Source organism: Carlito syrichta, unplaced genomic scaffold, assembly GCF_000164805.1.
Source record: "Carlito syrichta isolate Samal-C Ts95f unplaced genomic scaffold, Tarsius_syrichta-2.0.1 Scaffold155284, whole genome shotgun sequence".
NCBI classification, from domain to species: Eukaryota; Metazoa; Chordata; class Mammalia; order Primates; family Tarsiidae; genus Carlito; species Carlito syrichta.
Window position 1 is genome coordinate 309,107 of NW_007099380.1, and position 12,760 is coordinate 321,866.

The 12,760-nt window shown below is 42.7% G+C and overlaps 1 protein-coding gene across 2 annotated transcripts in view; it reads right to left on the reverse strand.

Moving 5' to 3' along the window:
* Nucleotides 1–12,760, reverse strand: part of LOC103252361 (serine/threonine-protein phosphatase 2A 55 kDa regulatory subunit B beta isoform) — a 281,419-nt gene that overhangs the window by 268,357 nt on the left and 302 nt on the right. The window lies entirely within an intron of this gene.

The window sequence follows — 12,760 nt, forward strand, 5'->3', positions numbered from 1 at the left end:
TTTCTTTTTTCTTTTTTTTGATTTTTTTTTCCTATAGGTTCTCTGACACTATACAACTTGCTAAGTTCTCTCCAGAATTCGAAAATTTCTGTGCACTGTGATAAATAATTGCATGATTTAGAATCACACAATTATAACAAATATTGGAAATAATCTACACTTCTTCACTAGATGATGGTAAAATTATGGCTCAACTATAGGATGTTATAGAAAAATGCTCACAAGATTGTGTTTGGGGCCAAAAAAATAAATATGGTACCATTTTAAATCTCAGCATATTCATATTCTCTCTCTCTCTCTCTCTCTCACACACACACACACACACACACACACACACACACACACTCTCAGTCTGAAGGAAATACTATATATCAAAAATGTTTGTAATTATTATGCCTTTGGCACAACTAGAGGTAAACTTTATTTTCTTTTTTTGACTTTTCCCTACTGTGAACATGTACTTTGTTATCTCAGAGTATCTTTTCTTTTCCGACATACTATTTAACAAGATTATATTCATACGTATATGCGTATGTTTATTTAACACGTCTTCCCAATAGAATGCAAGCTCTATGAGAGCAGAGTCTATGTCTCATTTAAAAAAATGTATACCTACTTTTGTTAGCACAGTGTCTAATATATAATAAATATTTTTAAATGACTACTGAGTGGACGGTTGGATGGACACTACTTAGAAGGGGTTTGGTTATGTGTGGAGACTCCAATGAGCTGTCAAATGTCTGTTACACTGCTCATCTCCAGCTCATTTATGCGAACAACATGCTCCTGACCTTGCTTACTTTTGCTCCTAGCATCACACAAGACTCCATTCTTCAACAAGGACAGCATTACCACTCCTTGCCACCTGTCAGTGGAACACCAAGGCCCGGCTTTCCCACTAACCATTCCTGGTCGGCTAAGCTTCCCTCTGGCATCTGCTGCAGCCACTCACTTGAAAGATCAACACCGCCTGAACTTCTGTTGGGTTCCCAATACTGTTTTAGAGTGAGAGTCAGCAAAGTATGGTTCACAGGTCACCACTTCATTCATTCACTAGAACATTTCCACCTACACTGGACAAGTTGAGTAGTTGGGTCAGAGACTATGGTCAGCAAAGACTAAAATATTTACCACCTAGCCCCTTACAGGAAAAGTTTATGGACCCTTGTTCTAGAACATCTACATACTTGTTCAAAACAGCGATCATACCTTTTTTATCCTAAGATATTCTTAGACAATATGAGATTCAAAGTATACATCCAAAAATATGGTACAAAAAAATTATTGGCATATACCTAAATTTGTTCTTAAGAACACACTGTTTTGTGTCAGACATATCTGTCTTCAAGTCCTAGGTCAGCTGATTGACACTGGGCATGTGACACGAATTTTCTAAGTCTCCATTTCCTCATCAGTAAGGTGGAAATTCGCTTTCCTTCATTCCCTCAATAACTGTGTGATAAGTGCTGTTTGCCAGGCTGTCTTAGGAGATGGATAAACAATGGTGAATAAGATCTAAAAGTCTCACCTCGTTTATCTTTGGTTGTGCATACTCTTGAGGGTTATTGTGAAGACTCAATTACGTAACTATGACTTGGCAGGCACACTCATCTTCTAAATCATACATATCATATATAGCATGCCATATATACAGCATATGTAGTACATCACATGGAGTACATACAGAGTGCTGACACCCAGTTCCTGCCACACTGCACACATTCTGTACATATTGTTTCCTCCTCATTATCATCATAACAACAGGAGCCCTTTAGACAGACCTCTAAGTAGCTGACTCCCTGGAGGAAAACATGCCTTTCATTTCTTCTGTAACACGAGCCTATAGCAGGCTTTATCACAGCAGTCCCAAGTCTTTTTGGCATCAGGCACCAGTTTTGTGGAAGACAATTTTTCCACGGACTGGGGTGAGGGTGGGGGATGGTTTGGGGGTGATTCAAGCACATTACATTTATTGTGCACTTGATTTCTATTATTATTACATTGTAATATATAAGGAAATCATTATACAACTCACCATAAGGCAGAATCAGTGGGAGCTCTGAACTAGTTGTTTTCCTGCAACTAGACGATCCCATCTGAGAGTGATGGGAGACAGTGACACCCAAAGTGTGTTGCTTATGTCCAGTCTACTCCATCATCTCATTTTTGTTGCTGTCACTCCAGAAAACCCTGCTTCACAAAGATAGGATGTTGGAAATGAAAGCAGGCTTTCAGTGCTGATCTGACAGGAGGTGAAGCTGGGGTGGTCATGGGAGCCATGGGGAGTGGCTGTAAATACTGATGAAGCTTCACTTGCTCTCCAGTCACTCACCTCCTACTGTGTGGCCTAGCTCTTAATGGGCCATGGACCACTAGTGTCCCGGGGGTTGGGGACCCCTTCTTTGTCAACACTTCAGCTAATTTTGTGGGCTGACCTCTAGTATGTGGGCACACTTCTGCTGTTTACTGAGAGTCAGTTGTGCTTGTTCCCAAGTCTCCTCATGTTATACTTTTTATTTAATTAAATGTCATGGAAAGTGATCAAAGGAATGATGTGAAGACAAAAAACAATCACTGTTTCACATGAAAAGTGAGTTGAGTGCTTTCAAAAAAATTGACAATGAATTATCAAATTAATGTAGGAGAGAGAAAGAATGGAGAACAATCGTAAAGATCTAGAAGGATTCGATAGTAAGATTGCTTCTGTGGTGTCTATGTTCTCATTCAGCCTCAAAGAAACCACAATTGGGCATGGTCTTTGTCATGTTAGACATGGTTTGTGCAAGAAAAATACTATAACCCCCTAATCTGCAGACCCATACACAAAGATCAGACCTTGATTCTTCATCAAGCCTGTCACTGAAATTAGTAATTATCTAAATAGGTATGTCATTTTTAAATGACTCTTTGCCTTAAATTTTTGAATTCACTGTCAACTCTTGGTCCTAAATGCATGAAGTAAGAGAGGAATTGTTTTGTATCTATTTAATTCTCATGTATAAGCAATAGCTTGCTGCCCCATCCCTGCCATAATTTTGTAGGCAAGATGGAATGTCCTGCCCAAGGCCACAGAGTTAGCACCCCTGGAGGTGGGTCTAGAGCCAGGTGGGTTCTGGGTCCAACCACCCCAGCCACCTCATAAGAGGCAAGCATCGCACAGTTTCAACCCAACTTATGTGGCTAATTACATTTTGAAAAGAATCTCTTGTGCCCATATTGATGGAAAGATGTTTGAGAACAAGAGGGTAGGCTTATTCTTCATCATATATCCCAGCATGGCCTGCACAGCACTTGGCAATAAATAACTTTTGTTTGCACTTGATAAGTTTTCTGTCCTACTGTGAAATAGTGGAAGAAGTTGTGGCTTTCCTGGCTCCTGAAATAACTAGGTTCCCTTGAAGTTCATAATCCCTCCATGGAGTATACAATAGAGAGGACTGTGTACAATCGCGCCTGTCAGATCATGTCATTGTGTCACTGAGAGCATGCCTCACTGACTGGCACTTGCTTGTCACCATCAGTGCGGCAAGAAGAGCAGCGCCCTGCTCACCAGATGGTTATTTGTTCCACCAGCCACCTTTGCTGCATCCCTGATTCGCTCCAGCCTAGGATGGTCTCCAGCATTCATGCTGCAAGGCAGCTCCTGCCAACAACTTTGCCAAATGGCTCCTCTCAAAGTCATGGCTGCCCAGACAGACTGGCTCCTCCATCTGCAGCCACTTTTGGCAAAGAGAAGCTTCTTTTTCTGGCTCCACCTCTCAGCTGCACCAGAGCCTTCCTGCCAGAAGGATGATCTGACCCATTAGAAATACAGTCAGACCTGGACTTCCCGAGGCCATTCAAAGCCTATGCCTGTGTTCACCCAACCTCACCCCAAGCAGTGTCAGAATATACCAAAGAGACTTAGATGATACCAAAGACAGACAAAATGCATCATCAGAACTTAGAGCCAGGCAAGTCTGGAGAGAATGGGTTTCCCCTCTCCCCCATCTCCAACCTCATTATAGTCGATTAGGAAACTGGAGCCCTCAGAGGAAAAGCGACTAATTATGATGGCAGGGCTGGGAGTACTACCCGGGCCTTCTGACGTGCATTCCACTTCACTGCTTGCAATGCTGCACTGCCTTCAATTTTCCCTCGGTTCATCTCCAAACTCTCGATAAAAACTGAACCCTTTACATTGATTGAGTCAACAAATTATGTCATTAGGAAAACGAAAAATCTTTTCTCTGTCTCAACATCATAACATTTGTTTTAAACAGGTATGTCTGTCCACATACTACATTGAGGTGAGCTTTTGCAGTGTTTAAGAATATGGGGTTTAGAACCAGACAGACCTGGATGTGTCTTCTGTTCTACTTACTGTTGTGTAACCCTAGACAAATAATCTCATTCTGCTTCAACTTTTCATCTAAATGGGGTTAAGAACAGTATCAACCTACAGAACGGGGAGGATTAAGTGAGAAAAATACTTTAAAGCTTCAAGACTATACGTGTACCTGGTGCATAGAAAACCCCCACAACTGTTGGCAATCATTATTCTTCCACAAAGGTTTTGGAGGACACAGCGCTGTGTACATATAACAGGTATGCCAGGTATTCCCATTCTCTATACGAGGAAATTCAAGTTCATGAGGTTAAATGACTGATCTAAGGTTACTTAGAGGACAAATGAGAGTCTAGCGATTTCTGCTTACTGTTTTGCTAAGACATAAGAACCAGCATCTCAGTTTTGAAGATAATAAAATTGGGAAGGAGAACATTGGAACAAAAACATATATACACAGATAATCACTGCAGCAGCTTATGTAACATAAAAGCCACAAACAATTTTCTATCCACAAGAGAACTACTAGATAAACTGTGGTACAGCCATCACACGGAGCACTGTGCAGCCATTAAAAAGCACAAGGCAGATGTTGGTGTTCTGACATGCAAAGATCTTGAAGACATATTATTTAGTGGGATAAAAACACAGTGCAAATAAAACAGGCAGCGTGCATTCCTGTATGAGGACATCCTCTCCAATGCTAAACCTGTTCGTGTGTACTTACATGTGTAAACATAGGGAAGCCTACCCACTACTGGCAATGGTCATCCTTAGGCAGGAGATGGTTGGGCATGGGAAAGACAGTGATGTGTGCTTTGCTTTATCTACTCTATAATGTTTGTATTATTTCAAGTAAAAAAGAATCTATGTATATTATTTGTCTCATACATAAAGACAGAAGGCAGAGGAAAGTGTGATGACAATCACACAGCTGTCACAATGAACAGACCTTCTGACTTGGGTGTCCCCGGCCCTAATCTGACACCGCAGAGCTATGTGAGCTTCTGCAAAGTGAACCTGCTGAGATTATTTTTTGCACAGCTCTCTTCTCTGGTGAAACCCTTGGTGACATTTTGTTCTTGGGGGTCTAAGTTCTGTCTTTTTGACCACCTGGGGAGTCTCAGCAGCATCTGGCTGCAATATTCCCAATTAGAGATGTTTATGGCTTTTCCACCCACTCCACCCTTGTACCCCTTAGAGGGACACAGAGCTGATCCCTTACATTAAGGGGAGAAGGCAGCCCCCTGTGCTGTGAATACTTCAGGCTCAAGACTTAACAAGGATTTGCATCAGTGGAATAAGCAATGCTTGGTGAAGGAGGCTTTCAGCTCCCTGTGTGGTTTGGTGTTGGACAAAATTGTGCCCCCTAAACACACAGGTAGAAGCCCTAACTCCTAATGTGATTGTACTTAGAAACAGGGCCTGTAAGAAGATATTTAGAGTCCAATGAGGTAACAAGGGTGGGCCTTATAGGGCTGGTGCCCTTTTAAGATGAGGAAGAAATGCCGGGGATCGCTCTCTCATCACGCTGGCACATAGAAAAAAGGTCACGTGAGGACAAGCAAGAAGGCAGCTGTTTGCAGGAAGAGAGCCATCACCAGAAGCCACCCCTGCCAGTACCTTAATCTTGGACTTCTAGCCTCCAGAACTGTGGGAAAATACAATTTCTGTTGTTTAAGCCGCCCGGTCTGGGACATTTTTGTTACACAGCTCGAGCTGACTAATATGCCAAGCATAAATGCCAGTATACCTGAAACACATCTGCTCATAGGTAGGGTACTCATTGGCACACTTCATCTAGCAGACCTCAGTCTTTTTAGGTTAAAACCTGCCCACAGGCACCCCTCTAGACCCATATCTTTTTGCCCCTTGCCCACAAACCCCCTTTCATTTCTTTATATTTTTTGTAAGCAATCAAGTCTTTTTCCTATAAAGCACAGAGCTGAGAATCTGCCTCCCCTACATATGCATACCCCTCACCAGTACCTATGTGACCTGGTGTCCAAAGAAACCATGAATACAAACTAGTTTTCTAAGGATTTCACACATGCTTACCCTATCATCATCATTCCTAACTCTTTCCATAGTGCACTTGAGCATAAGAACTCAAAGGTTCTTGAGCTACTTCTCACAAAGCCCCTAGCAGCCTTTTAAATAAGAGTCTGTACTTTCCATGAGACTTATGTCAAAGCTGACTTTCAGCCTGATTCTAGAGTTCTGTTGGAAAGGCAAAGGAGGAGAACTCAATGGTTAAGAAAACTCATGCTAGGGAGTGGAGGCACGCTCATCTTGTTCAGGGGGATGAGGGGAAGCCAACTGGAGTGCTGCTCTGGCCAAAGTGAGGCCTTAGCCACCTCCATATCCATGTGCAAAAGGACATATGCCATCCACAACTGCCTCTGTCCCACTCCTTTTGCTGTGGTTCAGGCAACTGTATGAGTTGCTGTCAGCTCTGGAGAATTGGTGCCACCTCAGCTCAGCCTGGGGCCTTACATGGTTAACATCCTAGGTCGGGGGTAAGGGGCATGGAGAAAGCTCTTCTCAAGAAATCCCAGCTAATTCCCACACCCTGATTACTCAGTTCCATAAGCATTTTCATTCTCCCCTTACTGTAGCGTAGACGAAATAGGATTCTGGTTCCAGGGGTAGGAGAAAGGGAATTGGGCTCCCTCCTTGAGGGACAACCAGGAAGGCCCAAGGATGTGCACTGCAGTGTCAGGAAAAGATGAATCAAGGGAACCTAGCAGCACCAAGTGGCCCCATGGAGATCTTTGTGGAGAGTGGGGCACAACTCACATTTTCCCCCAAAAGTTCTGATAAGATGCATCAGGGTGGGCAAAAAGCACGTGTCTACAGTCCAGGCAGTCATGGGCTTCCATGTGTGATGCCTCTCATAAGTATGCATGTTTGTAGTACAGGTATGTTTATTAAACCTGAATATGTTTATATATGTTTATGTTCCTTGAGTTTGCTGCACCTTGGACTTTATTTTGGAAAATGGGGCTAATGCAAGCATTCTCTCAAGGCTGTTGAAAGAGACTGAGGAAACCCTTGAGAAGCACCTAGGAAAATGCCCAGACTAGAGATAGTACTCATGATACCGCCCTCAGCTCAGAGTCCAAATTGGACCCTTAATGTCTTCTCAGTGCAAACACTCAAGCCCAGAATATCCATCTATAGCCATGCTCTGAAAAAAACATTTCCCTGAGCATTATCAATATTTTGATAGAAGAGACTAAGATGATTCACCCCAGGCTCATGGGTATATTTCTGACCAGCACTCTTGCAGAGTTTGGTGGCCCCTGGGAGCCTGGGTGCCAATCATGAACACTTGCTAGGAAGTTTTAATGCATTTGGGGTATTATGTTTAGCAGTTAAACATTTCACATCCCCTGAAAGGGCATTTACTAGAGTGCAAAGCAGTTTCTTCTCACATCCCATTTCAGATTTCTCTGCAAACAGCAGAAAGCTCAAACAATCATCGGAATGCATCAGAATCACCATTCTCACCTGGCATTTGCATACAAATATCAAAGCACCTCAAGGAACCCCGTTAGCTCCATCATAACACAGTGCCTCCTTTGTTTTCCATTGCCATCCCAGCATCCTCATGTCCAAAGCCATCTTCATGTACCTGGCAGCTGCCCTCTGTCTTGAGCTTATGTGGGATAGAAGGCACTCTTACTTCCTCATTTTTATCTTTGTGGCCCAAAGATAATATATATATAAATGTTATAAATAACATTACATAAATCACTCAGATCTCAAGTCTGGAGCCCCTCTAAATTTCACTCTTAAGACTGGGCTCTTCTTATCCTGCCACACTGCTGTGAAATGGCCATACACGTTATTCAAACAATATCCAGGTGTGGGTACTTATGCTTACCAAACCCCTATTCTATTGTGGGGTACTTTTGCTACAATTTCTTTATACTAAGCCAAGGCCAGTTTTCTTGTAATTTCTCACTCATTGGCTCAGATTTTGCCCTGGAATGCTCATATCCTAGGTGTCTCATCTATTCACATTGTTTTAATACCTATAATATGCTGATGGTGTCTAATCCCAAATGTATTATCTAGTCCAGGTCTTTCTTCTGAGTTTCAGATCCTGAAATCTAATTGCTTACTTAAGAGTCTCACCATGAAGTTAGATGTCTCATAGGCTCCTCCAACCCATCAATTTTTGAAGAGTCCCATCATCCACCCATCCTCACGGCAGAGTTCTGTGAGGCATCCTTGACACCCACTTCTCCATTGACACTCCAAGGAGTCACACCAAGGAAGTCCCATGCATTCTTTCTCTATAGTACATCTCAAATGCATCTAATTCTCCTCATTTCTGTGATGCCACCATCTTAGAGTACACCATGTCCTCTTCATTGTCTCCCAACTTTCATTTCTATTCATTTCATGCCTGGCTCTCAGACCCTACCCTGCACAGCAGCCAGAATGAACTCTGGGGAGAAAATCTGATCAAAATTCTTTAATGGCTTTCCATTCGTCTTTGGATAAAGTCCAAACTTCTTATGGCCAACAAGGCTCAATGTGATCTGGTGCCTGAATTCAGTGAATATCCAAGACCCATTGCCTGAATTTTGTCATTAACATTTCATACTTGTCTGATCATATTTCTATCCATTTATCCATCCCTATATCCTAACACTAATTTGTCTCACATTGAGTACATTCCACAATGAACTGCAGACTCCAGTCTTGGTCTCATCATCCCCCTGTTCCCTAAACTCCAGCCATAGTCATCTTTCCATCCCTTAAGCCTGTCACACTCATTTATATCTCTGGGTTTGTCTACCTAACGTCCCCTTCTACTAAAATGCTTCAACTTTTGCTAATTCCAGATTCTTCCTTCAGTTCTCAGCTAAGGCTGTCTCTAAGAGGTTGTCCCTAAGTCCCTAATCTAAATTAGATCCACCTTCTACCTTATATATGACCCCATGGCCCCTTGTGCCTTTCCTGAATATCACTTCTCACAATTGGTAACTACATATTTATATACAAAAGTATTTCTCTAATGTCTACCTCCTTCACTTGACTGCAAGCCCCATGAGGACAGTAGACCATGTCTGTACTGGAACATGCTGTATCACATTTGCAGAAAGTCAGTATTTGCTGAAGGAATTAAGGGCAGAAGCTCTGCCGGGGGGTGGGGAGCACCCCTCATCAACAAGGGTACCTGCCTAATGAACATTTGTATACTTAACCCTGAAATGTGTCCCACATCTTTAAAATAAAAAAAATTTTTTTAAAGGAAACAACACTTAAAAGGAGCTACATGAAATCTGAACTTGTTCTTTCTTTAATATGTGCAAATATGACAGCTTTTAAAAAAGCCTCTGAGGGAAGATGGAACTCACTTGCTGCCAAAAAATATCCAGAAGTACATTCAGTAAAGATAACAGTGGCTATAACGTATTCAGAGCATCTATTGAGGGTTGGCTTTTGGTTAGACATTGTCCTGAGTGCTTCTCTGTGTGAAATACTTCTTTCTTAGGTATAGGTCCTATGGTTATTCCCATTCTACAGCTAAGGAAACTGAGAACAGAGCAGTCATTTTAAAATATTCAGTCTATGTAGAATATTCTGTCTGTGGCTCCATTTGAAAGTAGGAAGATTAATCTAAAAAACACACAGACTGCTGTAATGACTTCAACAGAACTCTAAATATACAGAAAGAAATCCACATATAGATAATTGAAGAGATGAGCCCTTGGTTAGGAAACTTGGAGTTCCAGATCTTAAAATAGCAATCAAACCATGTGCTGACTTTATTTTTGTGATAATTTCAGCCCCACCGGATGCCCTTTCTCATCTATAACCTTAATATGCACACTTTCCAATTATCCCTACAAATAATTTTAACCCAGATGGAAAACCAGTGTATACCAAGGATAAAACCACTGTACTCTTTCCCACAACAGGAGTTGACAGTTAAAGAAAATGAGGCATGCAGAATTTCCTGGGGAAGAACACAGGCAAAGACACAGGATCAAGCTTGAAGACAAGGTTTTCCCCCACTGTGTGAATTTGGCAGTTTAGTAACATCTCTGGTCCTCAGATGCATCTGTTTCCTTATTTGAAAATGGAGCTGCCAACATTCATTTAGCAGAGTTTGGATATACTGCAATGCTACCTATAAAGTGCTCAGCACAGTGCTTGGAACATAGAAGATGCCCGAAGATGTGAACTTTGAAAGGAGAGAACGAGAGGAAAAGACAGGGCCCTCCCTGCCTTTAACGCCCAGCAGAAAAAAAGGAATAGGAAATGTGCATCTTGGGAGGGGAGCTGGGGTAAAAGCATCCTTCAGTATCCGCACTGCTCTTAGAGGGATGAACTTGCCTGCAGCCACCACTTCCAACAGCAGATTGAGTTTAGAGCCCTTCACACTGACTCCACAGCAAAAACCCTTTCATCTTGAAATAGAAGACTACAGTGTGGAATGACCTGAGCAAACGGAAGAAAAATTTAGCTATAAATGCGAAGCTGATATTTTGGAGGAAAAGAAACCTGACATAACTGAACAGGTTGGAGGAAAATGCTGTAATATTAAAGGAAACAAAAGCAGAGACTACAGAAGGACCTAGAAGCTAACTCCCCAGTAAGCGGGTTTAAGTTAATAATGGGGAAGAAAACTTTTGGCACAAGCCCCCAAAGAGAAGATTTCTAGCGAAGAGTATTTTGACCTGGTGCCTTTCAAGGTGTACTGACACTTCCGAAGACGGCACAAGAAGAGGGGAGACTCTTCCCCAGGCTTGGCCAGCACAACTGCATGAATGTTCCCTAAAATGAATAGGTTAAAGCCACAGAGAACTTCTTACTCTACCCAACCTTTGGGATTTACATCGTTTATACTCCTTTTTTTTTTTCTTCCCATGCCTCCACTAAGATCAGATGTAAAAACTTGAAAGACTACTGAGAAATAAAAATTTATTTAGTTTTGAATATGTTTTTTGTGTGTGTATGTGTGTGTGAGAGAGAGATTTAAGAGGTTAATTCTCACATCTTAGAAAAATTTTCAAAAACTCTTTGCTATAAATGCATACCTCATTTTTGACTATATGAATCCAGATATTCTATCCAGAATTAGAATTTTCAAAAATGTGATAAAATGAGAACAAAGGGCCCTGAGAGCAGTAAGGATGTCATTTTTAACTGATTTCTTCATTCCACAGCTGACACTCCTATATACACAGCCCCAATTTGGCCATCTTCTTGGCTTGGTAAGTTTCACTTGCCTGCATAATGTAACAGAAGAAAACATGGACGGCCCTCTTTCTTTGTGGTCACAAACAGAAATAAATGTCAAACAGACCCAAGGCCAACTTCTTTCTTGGATGACATGCTGAGGTGCAGAGCCAGTCATATGCTCTCTGGTCACTGGGTCCATGACAAAGCTCTAAGACTGAGGAAGAATATCTTACAATCGGGTTGTCACCATGCAAATAAAAAGAATCAGTAAGGATGGTGCTCCGTGTGGGGGAGGGACAGGCTGCTCATTCTAAAAGGCATCTCTGAGCTCTAAGCTCCTGGAGCCCAAAAGCTTACCCCTCTGTTTAATCTGTCCAGCACCACAGAGGATGCTCTCCAAAAATGACGATGAATGGAGAATACATTTTCAACAGCACTGGGCATGCTTTCTACCGAAAACTTCCAGGGACGTCTATGGGAGGTGCCACCTTTACCCCTAGATGTGTGTGTGTGCCTTTTCATTTCTTTCAGAGCTAGCTTTCGTTCACGCCCCCATTGCTATCTCTAATAGTCTTCTGATTCGATTAAATAGGACAGAAATTTTAGCAATGCTCATAAATCCATACGCCTTGCAACACTGTCCTAAAGGGCCTTCACGCTATCTTCTCGCATGGATAATACCGAGTGATAATGCAACACTTTGTATGAGTGGCTATGGATAAAGGCCTACAGGGAGAAAATGAAAGCAAAATTGCAAAAGTTTGGGCATGGGGAAACTGAAATGCCGGCACTCGGTTCTCACACAAAAGGCAGGGTGAGGTTCCACCTGCTGACTTCCCTTCCAGACCCCCCACCCTCCCTCAGCACCGGGGCCAACGTCAGAATCAGAGGGAGGGAGAGGCGGTTTCACCTCTTGGCAAAGCTCAGCCGCTGAACCTCTTGCTTTCTGTGGCTGTTGATTCAGCAGAAACTACTGCTGCAGAATTCATAATGGTGATTTTAAAGGCCCCAGCGATCGCGCTGCCCGCCCCACGTGTCAGCTTCATTTGCTGGCGCCGCAACACGATTTCCCCGGCTGGCTTTCATCTCTTGCTGCTGCGCTTCCACGGGGAGAGGGGCTCGCCCCTCGGCAAGGGGCCTTTGGGATTCCGATTGTCTGGGCAGGTAACCCGGCCGGCTGGGCGATGGACCGGCAGGAAATGCGGCCGTGCCCTCGCCGCAGCCACG